This window comes from Gekko japonicus, unplaced genomic scaffold (assembly GCF_001447785.1).
Source record: "Gekko japonicus isolate JY-2015 unplaced genomic scaffold, Gekko_japonicus_V1.1 scaffold152, whole genome shotgun sequence".
Classification (NCBI taxonomy): Eukaryota; Metazoa; Chordata; class Lepidosauria; order Squamata; family Gekkonidae; genus Gekko; species Gekko japonicus.
The window spans coordinates 1,503,729-1,523,285 of NW_015168050.1; positions in this window are offsets into that span (position 1 = coordinate 1,503,729).

Below are 19,557 nucleotides of genomic sequence, written 5' to 3' on the forward strand. Positions count from 1 at the left end.
ACGGAAGGCCGATGCCTCCGTCGCCCGGCCGAGATTGGGGGGGTGGGGGCGAGGCAGGCGATGGAAGGCCGATGCCTCCGTTGCCTGGCTGGAGTGGCCGCGGGGGGGTCTGGAGTCGGGCGGCCGCTGGCGGGGGACGCAGTCGCCCGGGCCGAGATTGGGGGGGCAAGGCGGGCGACAGAAGGCCGATGCCTCCGTCGCCCGGCCCTCTACAGAATCCACCCCCCAAACCTCCAGGTATTTCCCTCCTTAGAGCTGGCAACCCTACATTCCCCTCAGTGCCTGTTGGTAGGCAACTAAGCTTGGTCCTGTCACCTACTTTGGCCTTTGGGAGAAAACACATTGGGGCCATGTTGCCAACTCCAGATGGGAAATTCCTGGAGATTTGAGGGATGGAGCCTGAAGAGGGTGAGGTTTGAGGAGGGGTGGGACCTCAGACAGGTACAATGCCATAGACTCCACCCTCCAAACCAGTCAGTCCCACATAGGGAACCATTGTTGCCAATCTCCAGGTGAGGGCTGGAGACCACTCAAAATTACAATTGCTCTGCAGAAGGGAGGGCGGAAGTCAGCTGAAGTCAAAGGGGCAGATAATGGTAGGTTGATGGCTAGCTGGGAAGGAGATGGGGTTGCCAACTACATGCTGACAAATTCCTGGGGATTTGAGGGGTGGAGCCTGGAGAGGGTGGGGTTTGCGGAGGGGTGGGACCTCAGACAGGTAGAATGCCATAGACTACACCCTCCAAACCAGCCATTTCATCCTGGGTAGCAATTGTTGCCAATCTCCAGGTAAGGGCTACAGATCACTCAAAAATACAACTGCTGTTCAGGGAGCAGAGATCAGTTCCTCTGGAGAAAACAGTGGACTCTGTCATTATACCCTGCTGAGGTCACCACAGCAAATTGACACTTGTTGCCCAAAGCCAGAGCACTCCCCCAAAGCCTCTTTCTAGATCTCGTTGTATTTATTTCCACAACGGGCTTTACTGCTAGTCAAATATAATACATGAAATAAACGTTCCAGTTAGCTTATGACATTTAACACTAAGGCTTAGAAAAATAAACAAAAAGCCTTCCCAGTCAGACCATTTCTGCTATTTCTAGGATTTTTCCCATTAATTCTTCTCTTATTGGTATTACATCCGATTTCCACTTTTTAGCTATGAGGATTCTGCTTACTGCGAGAATATATACATATGTTTTCTCTGTTTATTCTATCTGGGATCATGTTAAGCAGATAACTTTCTGGGATAAGTTGGAGTTCTACATCTGTAATCTCTTTTATCAGTTCTTTGACCTTTTTCCAAAACTTGACTATTTTTTCACACCTCCACCAGACATGATAAAAAGTTCCTATGTTATTTTTGCATCTCCAGCATGTATCTGAGACATTCTTATAACATTTGGCTAGTTTGTCTGGTGTCCAATGCCACCTGTAAAACATTTTTAGTCTGTTTTCTTTGTATGACGTAGCTCTTACTATTTTCATCGATTTCCACAATTTTTCCCACTCCTCGGTTTTTATTGTGTGACCTATATTTTGTTCCCATATCCTCATACAGGGTTTAATCACCATCTCTTTCATGTTTTCCTTCAGTAGAAGGTTATATAATTTTTGAATTTGCTTGTCCGCCGATGACAGCCAGATCTTGTCTAATTCCGACTTTGATTTTACGAAATTTGTTTTTTTATCTTTAACAAATCTTGACTGCAATTGTATCCTTTCCCAGCTTGTGAGTTTAATATTCATTTCTTGTAACGTCTCGAATGTTTTCAGGTTCTTCTCTTCAGTTAACAGTACTTGATATGTTGCTTTTTTTTCATTTGTTAGTAATGCTGGCATTATAAAGGCTTTTAATGGCAATACCCACATCATATTTCTTATTATCTTTTTTGTTTTCCTGTGCCTTATGTCTTTAAATTCACAAAGTTTTAGTTCCAGCTTTCCCCATCTAGGCTTTGTGAAGTTAATTTTCAAGCTTTTGTTACTCTTATGAGCTCTCTTTACACACCTCTTTGTTTTCTTTTTAGTCTGTTTGTGTATTTTTCTGAGTGGGGACTTTTGAATTTCATCTTTTGCCACTTCCAACTTTAGCAGATAACTTGTAGGTTCCTTTTGGCTACATATTTGGTTGGCGTCCCTCTTCTCATTTTCCATTACTAAAGGCATCGTGTCCTGCAACACTTTCCTTTGCTGCTCCTGCATTGTTTCTTTCTCATTTGCCAAGTCCACCATAATATGAGGTTTCTCTAGAAGATTTTTACAGGCTGTTGCAACCGCAGATTGTATTTCCTCTACCAAACGTTTTTGAAATTGTTCCCAAGTGAGGTTCCCAATTTCCATGTTTTCCAAATCCTCTTCTTCTGCACTACTCTCTGCCAACGCCATTTTCTTACTCAATTAAACTCTTAAATTTCATCACAATAGTCAATACAATTCAGCTAACTACATGCAGGAATATAAAACAAATGTTCTGCTGAAATTGTTTTTACTGGTTAGTAATTCCAACATTTAGAATCATTTTTTTACCCCCGTCATATCATTCATGAAATCTCTGTGCTTGTTCCTTTCCCGGCCGCTTTTTCCCATTCATTTGGCAATCTAGAAGGGGGGTGTTTCAATAGAGGTCTTCCCTGCTTTATCCTTGTAAAATATGCCATATGACATCTTCGTTATTATCTATTTTGTTGAATTGTATGTTCCATGGTCTCTAAAACGGGTGGTCACAGCTGTAGCAAAAACATGGCAGCCATGTTTTGCTCCTTCTTCAGCTCCTGCATCAAGACAAAACAGATTCGTCCCGCAGAACTGCCATTCACGGGGGTGCTAAAAAAAGTCTCCTGCATCCCAACCTCCCTCTGAGAGGTCGAGAGAAGCTTGAATTAGTCTCCAGGACTGGGGTGCTTCAAAGAAGGCTGAAGAGGTTGGGGAGACTTGGGAGCATCCTGAGAATCACCCGCAGCACCATGTCGCTTACCCGGAAGCTCCAAGTGAGGAGGCTTTAATATGCTCATGTTGCACCCATTCATTATGGGATTGAACAAAGTCCTTTCATTTTATTAGGTAGTATAAACACCCTCATCTCATCTTAGAGTCAAGAATTTCTTCTACTTCTTGGTGGGGTTCACCATCCACCATCAGGGTGGGGGGTGCTGCTGGACGAGGTCTCCATTTGTTTGGTTCTGGATCCTTCTTCAGCAGACTGAAATGGAATACAGGATGAATATGTTTTAGTGTCTTGGGCAATTCCACCTCCATACCTACCTTATTGAGCACTCTCACCACCTTGAAAGGGCTAATATACTTTCACCCAAGTTTTTTCCCTGGTTGGAGCCTCCTCAGGTTTTTGGTGGAGAGATACACTGAATCACCAGGCTGTAAATCCCACTCAGGAGCTCAGCTCCAGTCAGCATGCTTTTTGTAGTCCTCTTAAGCTTTAATGAAAGTCTTTTGTATGGTAGACCAAAGGTCCCATACGCTCTCCCACCATTCGTGTAAATCCCCCAAGCTCGATTCTCAGGAGGTTATGGGGGGGGGCTTGTATCAATTTTCTGCTTTGAAAGGGGATAGTCCAGTGGCGCTGTGGACTGAGTTGTTGTAGCTATATTCTGCATAGGGGAGAAGGTCCACCCAATCATCCTGCTTGTAATACGTAAAACACCTGAGGAATTGCTCAATCACCCGATTGACTCATTCTATTTGCCCATCAGTCTCTGGGTGGTAAGCACTACTGAGACTCTCTTCCACCCCCAAGAGTTTGCATCAGTTCTTTCCAAACTTTAGCTAAAAACTGTGACCCCCGGTCAGAGATGATCTTGTGGGGGAGGGAATGCAACTGCACACTGTGCTGCATGAAGAGTTTGGCTAACCCTTTGGCTAAAGGCAGCTGCGAGCAGGGGATGAAGTGGGCTTGTTTGGAGAATAGGTCTACCACCACCCATATGACAGTCTTTCCTTTGCTGGGTGGTAGGTCAGTTATAAAGTCTATCGAGATGACCACCCATGGTCATTAGGGGGTCTTGAGGGGTTGCAATGTTCCGGGAGGTTTCCCTGCCCTCCGTTTCCTCATGAGGCATGTTTGGCATGAACTCACATATTGGGAAATGTCCACCCTCATGCAAGCCCACCAGAATTGTCTTTGAAGTAGATGCAGTCTTTTTAGGTACCTGTAATGTCCTGCTAACTTTTTCTCATGCCCCAGGTATAAAACCTCCCCCCGCAAGGATTTCAGTACAAACAGTCTCTCCCGCTGCTACCAGAAACCATCCCCCTTTTGCGCTAATAAGCCATCTTTTCGAATTTCCTCCATATCCTCCTCTGTGAGAGCCGCTTTGAATTTGTAAATCCATGGATCAGTGTCGAGAGGACCCCCCTCCTTGGCACAGCTATGCGTCATTACTGCCCCCCCCAGCTGGGTAGACATGAACATGGAGTGCACTACCTCCTCTCTTTGACTGGCATGCTAGAGAAGGTGGGACAAGGCATCCACTAGGAAATTCGACTACCCAGGGAGGTGCTGGAGGGTGAAACAAAACTTAAAGAAGAACTCCACCCACCTCAGTTGCTTGACACTCAAGCATCTGGGTGTGCACAATGCCTGCAAGTTTTTGTAGTCAGTCCAGACTTCAAATGGCACCCTCACCCCCTTCAACCAATGCCTCCAGGTAGTGAGGGCTAGTTTAATGCCAGCTGCCTCTTTGTTCCAAACAGACCAATTCCATTCCATGGAGGAGAACATTTTGGATGCATAGGCTGGGGGGTGCAATTTCCCAGTCTCCTCCCTTTGTAGGATGGCCCCCCATAGCCACATCAGAGGCGTCTACTTGGACTATGAATGGCTGGGTTTCATTGGGATGATGCAGAATGGGCTCAGAAGTGAGCAGCACTTTATGTGTGTCAACAGCCTGTTGACATTTGGGGGTCCACTTTAGTTAGGTGTCTGGCTTGCTGCCTTCTGGCCCCTTCTCCTTCATTTTCAACAAGTCAGTAAGGGGTAGAGCTTCTTGGGTGAAGTTTGGGATGAATGCCCAGTAAAAATTTGCCAACCCAAGGAATGACTGTAACTGGTGTTGGGTTTGCAGGGGTTCCCAAACCAGCACATCCTGTACTTTATTCCCAGCCCCCTCCCTGAGATCCGATACCCCAGGAAGTCCAGCTTCTTTTTGTGGAACTTGCATTTCAAAAGATTGGCAAAGAGCCGGTGCTTGTAGAGGGTCTCTAGCACTTCTCTGACTAGGCACATGTGCAAGTCCTTATCTTGTGAATAATCAAGATATCATCCCTTTTGGCATTTTGTGCCCGGGAAAATCTCAATGGCACAGTCTGATTTATGGTGTGTGTGGGGGGGTAGCTCATCTGCTTCTTCCTCCTCAAACACTGGAGTTAAGTCTCTGTACTCAGGAGAGATTAGTTTGAGCTCCCCTTGTGCTAGGCATACTTGCTCTGGGGTAGGAGCTGGTACCTCCCCCCACTTGGGATTCCACTCATGCACTTTACACTGGGGGTCTGGGAAATGTAAAGCACCCCCACTCCACTGTATGTATGGGTCATGGTCCTGGAGCCAGGGATTAACCAGCACCATTGAAAATTTGGTGGTGGGGTTAATTATAAAAGGTCACTGTTCCCAGTAAGACCCCATCCCGATCACCACTGGCACAGTTTGGTATTTATAGACTTCTTACATGGGGGACCTGTCCATTTGGGTGAATACTATAGGTCCCAGGAGTACCTGGACAGGCACCCCCAGCTCCGTCACTAGAGCAGGGCTGATCAAGTCTCTAGCCCACCCTGAGTTGATTAAGGCCCTCACTGAACTTGGTGCCTTGGATTTTCAGACCTGCTGGATTGCGCCCTTCAGAGCAGGCCCCAACCTTTTGCCGTCTCCGATAAGGGCTCATCTCCACTGGATGAGGTGATGTCAGATGTTAGATCGCGCTAACAAAGACTCGGAGAGTGATTTCAGCAAGTGATTCAGCTTTAATGAAGGAACGAACAAGCACTCAAATGCAGTTAATAACCAGAACAGTTTAACATAGGGAGCTAGGCTCCTTTTAACCATTCCCGGGCTAACATAGCCACACTTATTTACATATAACAACCAATAAGATTGTGTAGTTAAGGACCAATGAGAGTCTTTCCCTCTCTGGAGCTTGTACAGTTCCTGATTGGTCGCTGTTAGAGGGCGACCAATGATAATGCAGTTCAGAGGAGCCTTCATCCGGCTCAAGCTTTACATTGGAAGTGAATGAGGCGATTCATATAAGCGTTTCCTAATACATAACATCAGGGTCTCCCCTTTCTCCTGCCTGTAGAGCTTTGGGTGGCTTCGCCATGCTAATCCATGATTTTGGATTAGCACCTGGATAACTGGAATGTGCTTCACATTAGACTGTCAGTTACAAGTTCTTTCAGAGCTGTTCTCTCAAGGGCAGCTCTTGAGAGAGCTCTCTCAGCCCCACCTACCTCACAGGGTGTCTGTTGAGGGTAGGGGAAGGGAAAGGGATAGTAAACTGCTCTGACTCCTTCAGGCAGTGAAAGGCATGGAATAAATCCAATCTCCTCCTCCTCCTCTTCTTTTTCTTCTTCTTCTTCATTTACTAGAGTATTTAAAATGATGTAGGCTTCAGGGATTGTTAGGGGGGAGGGAGTAATTTAGGGAGTTATTGCATTTTTTGTCTTCTAGATTTGGGGTAGTTACCCACCTTGAGCAATAGGGAAAGGTGAGGTATAAATATTTTAACAAATAAATAAACTTTATTCTTTCAACAACAGCACAGTTGACACCATTGACTATTTGCTAAAAAAAAAAAGCAATAAAATTACCTTTTAAACCCCCAGTACCTTAAATTTTGTAAACAATCCTGCACATCAAATACAGGAAAATCAGATTCAAATTTTGGTGGAATATTGCTCTGAGTCCAACTCTGTTCACAAATAGTTTCAGAGAGTAGCTATGACGTTCTGCAGTTGAACAGCTAGATTTGAGTTTAGTAGCATCTTAGAGACAAACAAGATTTTCAGGTATCTAACAAAAGGAGTGACTTTTGAAAGCTTAGAGCCCCAAAGTCTTGTTGGTCTCTTAGGTGCTACTGGACTTCAATCTAGCTGTACACAAACATCTGGTCATAGTTGAAGGCTGAGCTATGCCTTTCAATAAGAAGGGGAAACAATAAAATAAACTTGTTTAATTGTCTTGGTTGGTTTTGTTTTAGCTCTGAACCAACTTTAGCAGGTCTGTAGAAATGGCATACAAAAACGTATAAATAAATAAATAAATAATAGCACTGAAATAGCATTACCCATCTACATCGATCATTCTGTCCTCCCATAATGGTAGAGGGCAGGGCTAACATTGCTACCCATAGTCTGATGCACTTTTAAAAAATCTGTCAGATTCTAGAACTGACATGAGTAACAAGGCAGGGACACCTAATGTGCTTCTTCTGATGTCCCAGACACCCACCAATAGAAGAAGAAGAAGAAGAAGAAGAAGAAGAAGAAGAAGAAGAAGAGATTGGATTTATACCCCGCCCTTCACTACCCAAAGGTGTTTCAGAGCTGCTTACAAACTCCTTTCCCTTCCCCTCCCCACAACAGACACCCTGTGAGGTGGGTGGGGCTGAGAGAGCTCTTCACAGAGACTGCTCTTTTTCAAGAACAGCCCTTATCAGAACTATGGCTTGCCCAAGGTCATCCAGCCAGGTGCAAGTGGAGGACTGGGGAATCAAACCCGGTTCTCCCAGATTAGAGTCCACGCACTTAACCACTACACCAAATTGGCTCTCTCCACACCAAACTGGCTCTAGTACACCAAAGAGGCACTGTTGCAGCCATTTCCCCACACCAAAGGACCCACTTCAGTTATACTTGTGGACCCTGATTGGGTGGAAAGACAGCAGAAACGTTTTAAATGAAATTGAATACTTAGTATGGGCTACACTGCTGTTCACCAACAGTTTGAGCTAGAAATATGGCTACTGGTAGATTGCTATTTCCCCACAATGGGAACGTGGCTGTGACAGTTACCTTTGGCTGCTCTAGTCAACAATGCCCAACCCTCCTGGGAGAAAGGCAGTGCTTGGCAAGGCCATAAGATAGCCAACTGAAATTGCACTACAGTTTTGTAGTCCAGGGACTGCAAAAGACTTTCCTTTGAAGGCAGCACAAACGCTCCACACAGTCGAAGTCATATCTGAGCTGGGTTTTGCCCCAAGTAGAAGCCAAGTTCAAGAGCACCTCACCTTCATTCCCTTGAACAGCAAAATCCATTTATCTTTTAATACCCTTGAGTAAACAAATGACCCCCCTTCCTGTCTTCTGTCCTATAAAGGCTCTATAATATACAGTATCCAAAATGTACGTTTAATTCTTTCTTTGCTAAAATTTGAAGCCCCACTGACACCATAAAACATCAGTGGACTGCTGGCTATGATTGGCTCTCATAATCAAGGAGAACGTTAAGGCAAGAAGAATTGTGCTGAAAAATGACACCTCATCTATTTCCTCCCTACCCTGCTTTCTATATGCTGTATTTTCTCATCGCAGGTCATTGACCTTTTCCTTACTTTATAATACACAGAAGTGATAAATGCTTGGATGAACAGATTACTGAAAAACTCACTCAATTGCCAGCTTTTGTCCTGTAGAAAAATGAAGTACCAACACCGTGGATTTGTCTCTCTCCTCTCTTATGCTACAGACGATGACTGATGGTCAAGAAACAGTCCATATTAGAGCCCAAGGGAGTTTCAAGATGAGACTGCCTTGACTCATTTTCAGAGATGGGAAGATTATTTACATGAGATGAAACTAGACAAATTTGACCATGACCTAGTCCTGACTTCTACATACTAGATACATATCCTGAGATATTCAGATACAGGTGTATGAAGTGCACTTTTTAAGAGGCTTAAAAGTGATGTACATAAAACTACAGGACTCTGAAGGGTTAATACTTCACAGAGCCAGATAGCCTCTGGTGACAGGCTGCTCCAGGCAATCTGATTGGTTGGCATCAGCTGAGCAGAAAAGGTCTTGTGAAAGCTTGATGCTAAGGAGAACAGATTCAGATTCCTGCCTTGTGATGAGATGAGATCCTCTTAGACTAGCCCTAATGGGAAAAGGTTTAGTCAGAATTCGCCCATGAAGATTTCTGGTGTTCCAGAAACAGAAGAGGGCTAGAGACAAAGTGTGGACCAGGCAGAGCAGTGCATGTTTGGCAACTCAGGGTCCCCTACACTCTAGACTGTCTCATGAGGAAGAGGCAATTCTCTAGATCTTTGCAGGATCAAGGACCTAGCCATGGCTACAAGAAAAGGTAGAACTCTCAGTTCCTTATATAATCCTGCAGTTAAGCCCCAAGTTTTGCTTCCTCAACATCTAGAAGATTCACTTGCAGCATGTATTCATTGTGTGAAGCGATGAAGAAGCATTTGGTCATTTCTGGTCTCTGAGAATCTGATTTACTTTCCAGCAAGTGTATATAGGACTGTATCCTGAAAGAGGCACGGTCTTCTCTGGGCAAGAAAATTTCTGTTGGGAGCAGAGTTTTATTGTGGGACACATACCTGTGTGAAACCTCCTCTCCAAGCTTTCTGTTCTTACTAACATAATGGCTGCTTCGTATGAGTTTGAGGGTGTATGTGTGAAATGTCCTGAATGTAATGGACATATATCAAAAAACCACCTTGAGCTTATTCAGTGGTATAGATGAGAGTCTGAATTGGAGTAAAATGGAGGCTTTAAAGAAAGAGTACATTACTTCATTGGGGTTGGGTAGCCATAACATTTCTTTGTCTGAGAGAGACCCTGATTGGTCAGGGGTTTTTTTCCCCTCTCCACCTCAGTCTTCCCTGGGAAAGAAGATAGATTGACAGGCCTGGCCAGTGGATTCTTATGGAGCTATTGATCAATCAGGGATGAAGCCATAAGGGCAACTCCTTGCCAATGAACTAGTGATCTAGTGTAGATAGGCCTGGTTTTAAAGGGGAACAAAAGCCATCTACAGGGAGGGATTTGCTTGTAATGCTGAGTTAAACAAAGACAAGACAGACTAACTGTGCAGCTGACAGCTGCCTGCCACCCCTGGACTGTCTGCTGAAGATCCGGTAGGGATCTGGGGACAGCCTGACTTGGTGGGGCACTGCCTGCCCCATTTATTCTAATGACCAAGTATCCACTAGTTGCAGAATGCCTGTTTATCTATTTGAGGGAAAGAAAAGGAACACTCTCCTTGAAATAACATTGAGTCCTAAACATTTATGCGGTGATAGCTGCAACTGCTATCTTAGTCTATATTTTATAATACTGTACAGGTGCAGTTGCTAATCCAGAGTATTTTAGGGAGACCAAGGAGCAATCATGTCTTTTCAATGAGCCAGTGTGGTATAGTGATATGAGTATTTAACTGGGATCTAGGAGAACCAGTTTCAAACTCCCACTCTGCCATGGAAGCTTGCTGGTGATCTTGGGTCAGTAACATACAGCCTAACCTACTTCATAGGGATTTTATGAAAATAGAATGAAGGAGGAGAGGAGACCAAGTAAGCCACTTGAGGTCCCTACTGGGGAGAAAGGCAGGGTATAAATGTAAGTATAAATAAATGAATGACTTTACCATGTTTGAAAGCATGAGAGGTATACAATCTGCCTGGAACATTCCCATGCTCAGCCCTGCCTTGGAATTCAAGCTGATCTGTGGCCAGCTGAGCACACTGTGGTGAGGAAGAGGTTGTGCCTGATAAGATCTCATTTGCTGTTTTTTGAGCCTACCTGCCTTGGTTTGCCTAGCACATGTTTGTTTTTTTCCTGCCGGTTTGCCCTTTCCTTTCCATTTACCCAGCTCTGCTCCCCATTTCTTGCAATCATATGCAGAATGTCTTCAGTTTAAGCCCATTGAAACCAATGAGTTCAGACTGGTGTAATTGTATAAGATTGCCCTGTAACTAACTGCATTTCCATAAGGTCACTAGAAACAAATTTCATACTCAAAAACTGCCCTTAGGTTTGTCATTATAAAATCTAAGCACAATATTTGCCTGCTAAAAATTAAGTCTCAGGCTGCGGTCAGATGCGCCATTTGGTGAGGAGAGGAAGCAAGGCTATTTCCCCAGAGGAAAAGTGATGTGGAGTTGCCAGATCACACATCATGTGCTGTGGTGGCTGCAGGCTGTCACTGAGTGATCAGATGTTGGGTATAGAAGTGCTCCAAAATACCCCAGCAGAAATAGACATGGAGTTGCATGATGACACAGGTTGTTTTGTGGCGACTGCAGCTCATCACTGCCCAATCAGGCAGCAAGTTCAGGTGAGGGCTTTTTAAAACTGTGTGTTGCGCATGTGCATGAGTGAGGGAGTGAGTCTCCATGTGGCGTTACGCATGTGCATGAACCTCTGCATCTGCTTCCAAGAAATAACATCCTGCTTCCCAACAGCCATGATCCCTTAAGAGACTTGGGTAATTCAAGTTCAACAGTCATGTCATTGGTCTTGTGCAGCACCTTGAAGGGTCCAATGTGCTTCCAGCCTAACTTTCTACGAGGCTGGAGACCCTTCAGGTTTTTAGTAGAGAGGAATACTGTTTCCCCAAGCTGTATATCCCATTCTGGGGCCCTGCCCTTGTCAGCCTGGGCCTTATAGTCTGCCTTAGCCTTGTTCAGGGTCTTTTGGATCATAGAATCATAGAACGTTAGAGTTGGAAGGGACCTTGCAGATCATCTAGTCCAACCCCCTGCCCTCTGCAGGAGCATAGCCAAAAGATAGCCCTACAACATACCCAAAGATGGTTGTCCAGCCTCCGCTTGAAAATGTCCAGTGAAGGAGCATCCAGCACCTCCCGAGGCAGTCTGTTCCACTGCTCAACCACTCTTACAGTTAGGAAGTTTCTCCTGATATTTAGCCAGTAACGACTCCCTTGTAATTTCCACCCAGCCCAGTGATCTCTTAGTCCTTGCCACCAAGCCTGGAGATTCCCTGGAAGGGGTTGGGGGTCCCCACCATGGGGAGAGGTGTCCCTTCATAGCCATACAAAGCCTTGAAGGGGGACAGTCCCGTGGAACCATGAACAGAGTTATTGTAAATGTATTCTGCATAAGGTAACAAATCAACTCAATCGTCCTGTTGGTAGTTAGTGAAGAATCTAAAAAATTGTTCCACCACCTGGTTAACCCGTTCAGTTTGGCCATCAGTCTCAGGGTGGTAGGCACTGTTGAGGCCCCATTCAATGCCGGGCACCTGCATGAGTTCTTTCCAAAAAGTAGCAATGAACTGGGTTTCTCTGTTGGATATTACCTTAGATGGCACTGAATGCAATTTTACAATGTGATGCATAAACATTTTAGCAAGGTCTTTGGCAGTGGGCAGCTGCTTGAAGGGGATGAAGTGTGCCTGTTTGTAAAATAAGTCCACTACCACCCAGATAATCGTCTTGCCCTTGCTAGGAAGTAAGTCTGTGATAAAGTCCATAGAAATCACCTCCCAGGGTTGGTTAGGGATCTCCAGTGGCTGGAGCATCCCAGGCGGTTTGCCCGGAAGCCTCTTACTCCTGAGACACATCTGGCACAATCCCACATATTGCAAGATGTCAGCCCCCATGTGAGGCCACCAGAACTGGTGTTGTAATAGGTGGAGGGTTTTCAAATATCTGAAATGACCAGCCAGCCTGGATTCATGCCCAAAATATAGGACCTCCCTACGGAGGGCCTTTGGCACAAATAGTCTGCCCCTCCAATACCAGCAGCTATTAGTCCCCAGCTGTATTGAGGCATTTTTAGACGTTTCCTCTTTGTCCGCCTCAGAAAATGCCGCATTGAATTTTGTAATCCATGGTTAAGCTCCTCCCCAGCCAGACAGGCATGGACTGGTCAAGGCTTGGGGCGTGTCTCCCCACTCTGTAACCCATTCATGGTTTTTACACCCATGTGCGACAATGTTCACTGTCCCCTCACTCCATTGGATGTAAGGGTCATGTGCCCTGAGCCAGGGGCTTCCAAGCACCATAGAGAAGCAGGCCATAGGGTTGATGATGAATGCCCATTTCTCCCATTGGGAACCTGTCCCCATGATTAGGGGAATGGTTTGATAATTACAGGACTTCCTCATGGTAGAGCCATCAATTTGGGTGAAGACTAATGGCTCAGGCAACTTCTGCACCGGGACCCCCAACCCCATAACTATGGACAGGCTTATAAAGTCTCTGGTACACCCCAAATCTATAAGTACTCTCATGTGCACTTGGATCCCCATCTCCGGATTAATAACTGACACAGTCACAAAAAATAGGGGGGTGGTTTTGCTGCTCACTGATCGTGGTGCTGATTGCTTTTGGACCTGCTGCTTTGCACCATTTACAGCAGGTCCCAGCCTTTTCCCACCAGCTGGGGGTTCTCGTCTCCACTAGAGGAGGTGTCGTCCGGTGGGGTGACGAACTGGAGGGCTTGGGGGTTCTTCATGCATGCTCCTCTGCCCTTCATGGGGGTCTCCGCTGTCTTCTGCTCTGGTGCTTTGGCCGCAGAGTGTGTAATGACCATGGGACAGAAGGCGGCATAATGGCCTGGTTCTCCACAGTACAGGCAGAGCCCTTGGTGCAGCCATTGATCCCATAGGGGTCCTTCGGCTTGGGGCACAGGGTCTTTGCTCCTCTGCCTCCTCCTCCCGGTGTCTTCGGAGCCAGCTTGGGTGTGTGTATCTGGATCATCTGGAGGCAATTTTCGGCATCCCCAGCTTCTCTCACCCAAGTGACCAGTGTCACGGGATTCACACTGCAAAGTACCATCTCCAGAATCTGGTGATTCAGCCCCAATCGATACTGCTCCATGAGCACAGCTTCGGGCCACCCTTGGATCTTGGCTGCATACATCTTGAACTCATCTGAGTATTTCCGCACCGACCGGGCACCTTGCTTCAGGGCTCTCAGGTTTATGCATGCTTTCTCCACTTCCATAGGGTCTTCATATTGCCTTCTCAGGGCCCACATAAATGCTTGCACTTCATAGAGCTCAGGACCCTGCAGGCTGTCCAGCCCTACATACCAGTTGGCTGCTCGCTCTCGTAGGTGCGACCCAATGTAATCCACATGGTGTTCATCCGATGGGAAGGTATGGTCCCAGTCCTGAAAGAACTTATGCACTTATAACAGGAAGAAAGCCAGTTTGTCTGGATTGCCATTGAATGTAGTGTCCAGCAGTTCTCATGGACGCCCAGGTCCCAGGGCAGGCGGGGCAGCAGGTCCAGTGGGCTGCTGGCCAGGGGCCCCGGCTGGGGTGGCCGAACCTGAAGGGGCTGGCAGCCCTGCAGGAACTGGCTGATGTCCCGGAGGCATGGGTGCAGGAGGTACTTGGCTGTCCGGGGGAGCTGCTGGCTCTGCAGGGTGCTGCAGTCATAACTTGTGTTGCACCGTCGTGGCAATGAGATGGGGCAGGTCGAGCATCATCTCCTGCATCTCTCTCCATATTTATATTTATTTATTTATTTCCAATTTATATCCCATCTTGCCGGTGCGAATTGGCTCAAGGCGGCTTACACAAGTTAAAATACCCTAAAACCAATAAATACAATAAAATTCACAGTAGAGAACAATCACATAGTGCTAGTATGTACAGATGGTGGCGACTTTCTATATGTGGTCTGATGAGAGAGGCCATATCCAGCGTTGTAACATAAGGACTGTGCCACGTTCAGATTGCGATGGTTCATTCATAGCCTGAGGGGTTTAAGTTCTTTATTAAACTCATGGGATATTTGTCTCCTTATCAGCTGGGCTTGCAACTGTTGTTTCACATGCTCCAGCTGCTCTTTGCCCCCGCCGCCGTATCCCGTATATTCCTGGCCACTCTCCAGAGGGCACACGCGGTCGTACCAGCTGGTGCTTCTCACCAGAGGGGTGGTGATCCTAGTTTTGGTGGAGAAGCAGGCCCACATATAAAGGTCATACCAGGGTCTCTCCTGGCTGCATACATCCACACCTCCACTTGCCCCCATGGTGGTGATGGTGGTCCCCGTTGTGGTAGGGACCTCTTCCGCACTGGTAACTGGAACGTCTCCATTCTTGTCAGCCATGGTGGGGTATGAGGTTCAGAGACTATGGGAGTTCTAACAGTCTGTCAGAATCCTGCAGCAATCAGTTCTCAACAACTCCCATTCATAAGAGTGAAGTTTAATGAATACAGTAAAGGCAGGTCATCTGTGCAAACATGCTGTGTTAGAACTGATTGCAAACATGTGAAAAGGAAAGTTATACATGATTCAAAGGGGTCTTCTGATGGAGCTGGGCCAATCAGAAAATAAATCAAAAGCCCGCCTAACCTAAAGCTGGGCCTAACTGTGGCTGACCCTGTTCACCATTCGAATTCTGATGAGCTTGAGGTAAACTGGGTTTATATTAAGTAATGTACTGCAAACTAGTTCTGTGGTTCTTTCTCAGTGGCATGCTATTTTTAGCTAGTTGTTACCCTAAGCAAGCATTTGCACATGCATTCATACAGACATAGGATGGGTAGCTATGTGCATATAAAAACTTCACATACTTCTGTGTACTAAATGTACAGCCCACTAGTCTGAGGATTGGGTTGCAGCAAGAAGGACCAGATATTTTCCTGAACAGCTATATGCTTGCTTTGGATTTATCAAGCGCTGTCAACTGGAACTTCTTAACATCCTAACTGCATTGTTATCTGCATACTCTTAGGCTCCTGCAAGTGACCTGCTCACCCTCAAGACATTGAGAAGTGAGGAGATCTTGAAACATTTGCCGAATGTCAAGCATGACTCAGTTCAGGAGCTTCCCCCACCTTTGACTAATTGCTGACCTGACAGCTTTCTGATAGTGACCTTGTTTCAGCTAGTAATTCAAATATCTTTCAGTGTCAGAAATAATAAGTGGCACAGTGAGATGAGCAAGCAGAGCTTAAATTGAGCACAGATTAATGGAGTTTTAATATTCCTAATTTAATCACTCCTTTCTGTCTGGATATGTGCAACATGATGTAGCAGCTAATTATTTTTTTTAACCATGATGGGGATCTTTCTTAATCATTTTTATATTTAACATGGATGAACAGAGGCCAGTGATTAATGAGGGAATAAATCCTATGAAACAGAAGTAACCACAAGATCAGTTAAAAATAGGGCTTTTAAAAAAAAATCCCATTTTCTAGGCTGCAAATAATTAGCTGCCCCTTCTCATTTCAGTGGTAAGATTTTCAGCCCTTAAAAATGAGGCTGAAAGTGAGAATTGATCCACTGGTAGGTTCCTCTTGGCATCTTTTAGGATGCTGGGCTATTCTCTCTCCATCTAATAGAGTCACAATATATACATTAGCAGGAAGATAGAGAGCTTTTCAAACATTTGTTCTCAATAAGGTGTGTGGTAGAACGGGGATCCGCCTTTAGCTCGGGGAGACTGAATAGCTGTTCTGTGGCTCGCAAACCCTTGTTTTTATTTTTTATTTATTTTATTTATTGTTTCTATTTGTATCCCGCCTTGCCAGACACGCTGGCTCAAGGCGGCTAACAAGATCAAAATATCATAAAACAATCCAAAATCAAGACAGTTAAAAACAACATCCCAGTTAACATCAATAGATAAAAACAGCATATGATGGTGGTATTCAAGTCGGCCCAATGGTAGGGATAGCATCCAAAAAAATCAGATGATAATGATGTTCCAAGTCAACCCAGTGGTAAAAGTAGCAGCCAGCAGGGTCCTGGACCAGAAGATGTTCTAGGGGACGTTCATCAGTGCCACACTCATCAGTGGTGGCTCCTAATCGAAAGCCTGGTGGAAGAGCTCCATTTTACAGGCCCTGTGGAACTGTAAGAGGTCCCACAGGGAGCTCATTCCACCCGTGTGGAGCTGCCACTGAGAAAGCCCTGGCTCTGATGATAGCCAGTCTGGCTTCTTTCAGACCAGGGAGAGTCAGGCGGTGTTGTGAGCCTGACCTCAGTGCTCTCTGGGGCACATATGGGGAAAGGCCCTCAAGTAGGCAGGCCCCTGACCATATAGGGCTTTAAAGGTTAAAACCAGCACCTTGCCAAGACTAAAAAACTCCCTTGAGGGGTCAAAGCCTTTATTTGGCTGGCTCCGCCCCTGGGGTGGGTCCCTACTTTCCCGCACTTTTCCCCTAAAGCTGCTGGGAAACGTAGGCAGGGAGGTATGGCAGTTCCATTGTTCCCTATGGAGTACCTCCCCCCTCCAGAGGACTACCAGATTGGCAGCCATTTTGTTACACCTCCCCCTCCTCAGATTCGACATGGAGGATCCCACTTTCACAAAAGGGGGTCCAGAATCGAATCCCTCTGAGCAAGTAGTGCAAAGTAAAACCATAACCAATAACCATTTATCATATACAAAGGAAAACATCAACAGTTCAGGTCAGGGTACAACAGTCCCTCCAACTTAGTCCCCATCCTTCCTGAATTTTGTCGATTTCAGAACAAGGAACTTCTTGACCTACTCCATGGCATGGGCCATTAGAGCATAGGCTTCGCAAGGTGGTCCAAAGACTTCAATGAGGACATGCAGGTCCCTATTTAAGTGAGCATACTTTGGATCACATCCTTTGCGCAGTTCCTCTTCCTTTGCCTTGTCTCTCATTGACCCCTTCCCAAGAACAAAGATCTTTGCTCCAGTTTCTTCCTACAACCACTTGATGGTGTTGCCCTGGGGTCCTAGTATCTTCCCAACAAAGTTAAGCTTGGGATACTGCTTGACTGGTATCAGAACTCATTCCTTCCGCTTCAGGTTCTTGTGGGAAAACAAGTCCAAATAGGTCTCTTCCCTGAATTCTCCTGGGTCTCCCAAGTGGCCTGTGAAGTGGTCACTAGCAACTGCTTCCACTAGGTCACTCTCTGGGGGGGAGGGTCCCGAGTGAGTTCTGCTTCCCTCTCCTGTGTTTCAAGAGAGTTGGATAGGAGATCTCCCTCCTTGGATGTCTCCTGACCCTCCCGCTGGGGCTGATCATCACCACACCCTTCTTTGGGTTCGGGGTCTAGTAGTTCTCCTTCCTCTGGGGTCACCAGGCCCTTCCCATTGCATGCAGCTGCTTGTTTAGGCTGCCCCAGCGGTGTAGTCAACCCATTTCCCTCCTGGACCCCCTTGGCTTCTGGAACCTGGGTAATCTGACTTTCACCCCTGAGGATCTACAAATTCAGTCCAATCTTCCAGGGGCTTCATTGTGACATTGAGGCATTCATGCTGCACTAATGCCACCTTGCCTTCTTTCACCTTTTGGACAGCTGGTGCCAGAGGGGTAGGCTTGGGGTACTCTGCCTGTGCTTTAGGGCAAATGGCTTTCAAATGCCCCAACTCCCCTCAGGTATAGCCGGTCCGGCTAGGGGGTCTATCTTCCCCTGGGGTCTCTGAGGGTTTCCTGGCCCCACGTGGGCTAAGAGGTTCCCTCCTCTGGTGAGGGGGACTTGGTCTTCCACCCCTTCCACCTCATACTGGGTTTTCCTACTCCGTCCCTTCCCTGTTGGCTACCAGCTTGTCTGCCAGGTCAGTGGCCTCAGTAAGGGTTTTGGACTCCTTATCCTTGACCAGGCATTTTAACTCCTGAGGGATCTTGGAGTAAAACTGATCAAGGAGCATCAACCCTTCATATCAGTCACTTTGGCCTCAGTTAGCCACCTCCCCCACATTTCTCCCAGTTTGGCCCCAAACTCCATGTAGGATTTACACTGCTGGGGATTTAAGGCTCTAAACTGCTTGTGAAAGTGGTTAGGTCCCAACTGGAACCGTTTGAACACTGCTGCCTTGATGTCTTTGAAGGTGATCCCTCCTTCCTGGCTGGGCATGCGGTGGTACACTGCTGCCAACTCCCCAGTCAGGATGCTACAGAGATAGGCCATCAGGTCTGCTTCGAACAGACCCCACTAGGTAGCAGCCTTTTCAAAGTTGGCTAGGTACACTAAAGGGTCTTCCCCCTCCTTGTAGGGAGCAAAGTCCTTTGGAGTGACTTTGATCTTGTTGCTCTGGTTGACTTTCAGGTGATCCAGCTCCATCTCATGTTGGCATTATTCCTCCTGGGATTGAAGACATGTTTGGTCATTTTCAGGATGTCCCGTGTCTCTGCAGGTTCCATCCTAACTAGCTAAGCTTTCCCTACTCCAGTCGGCTTGCAAGCCCCTGTTTTTGCCTGCCCACACTGCCTGGTGGGGCTATTTCCTTCCTCTGTTGCTGCCACCACTCACTGAATTGACACTGCCTTTCTAGAAGGACAGTGAGACCCCTTTGGCTGACTTCCCAACCCAGGAATGTGGATAACTCAATCTTTGCGTGCCCCCTGGAGAGTTGGCAACCTCTCTAATTTGGGCCCATATGAGTTCCCTGGCCTCCCTTTGCCTCTGGTAATGTGCTGAGCAGGGAGGACTATGTGGTCAAGGCACTATCAGGCTTTATAATTTCAAAAAGGAGAAACTATGTACAAGTTAGGCACAGAAAATAAACACAGGCACATCAACTCAACCTGGGCAGAAAATAAACATGATCTAAATGCAATTCTCTGTCCCCTACACACACCCTCTCTACCTCTATAGTGGATGGCTACAGGCCAGGATTTGCT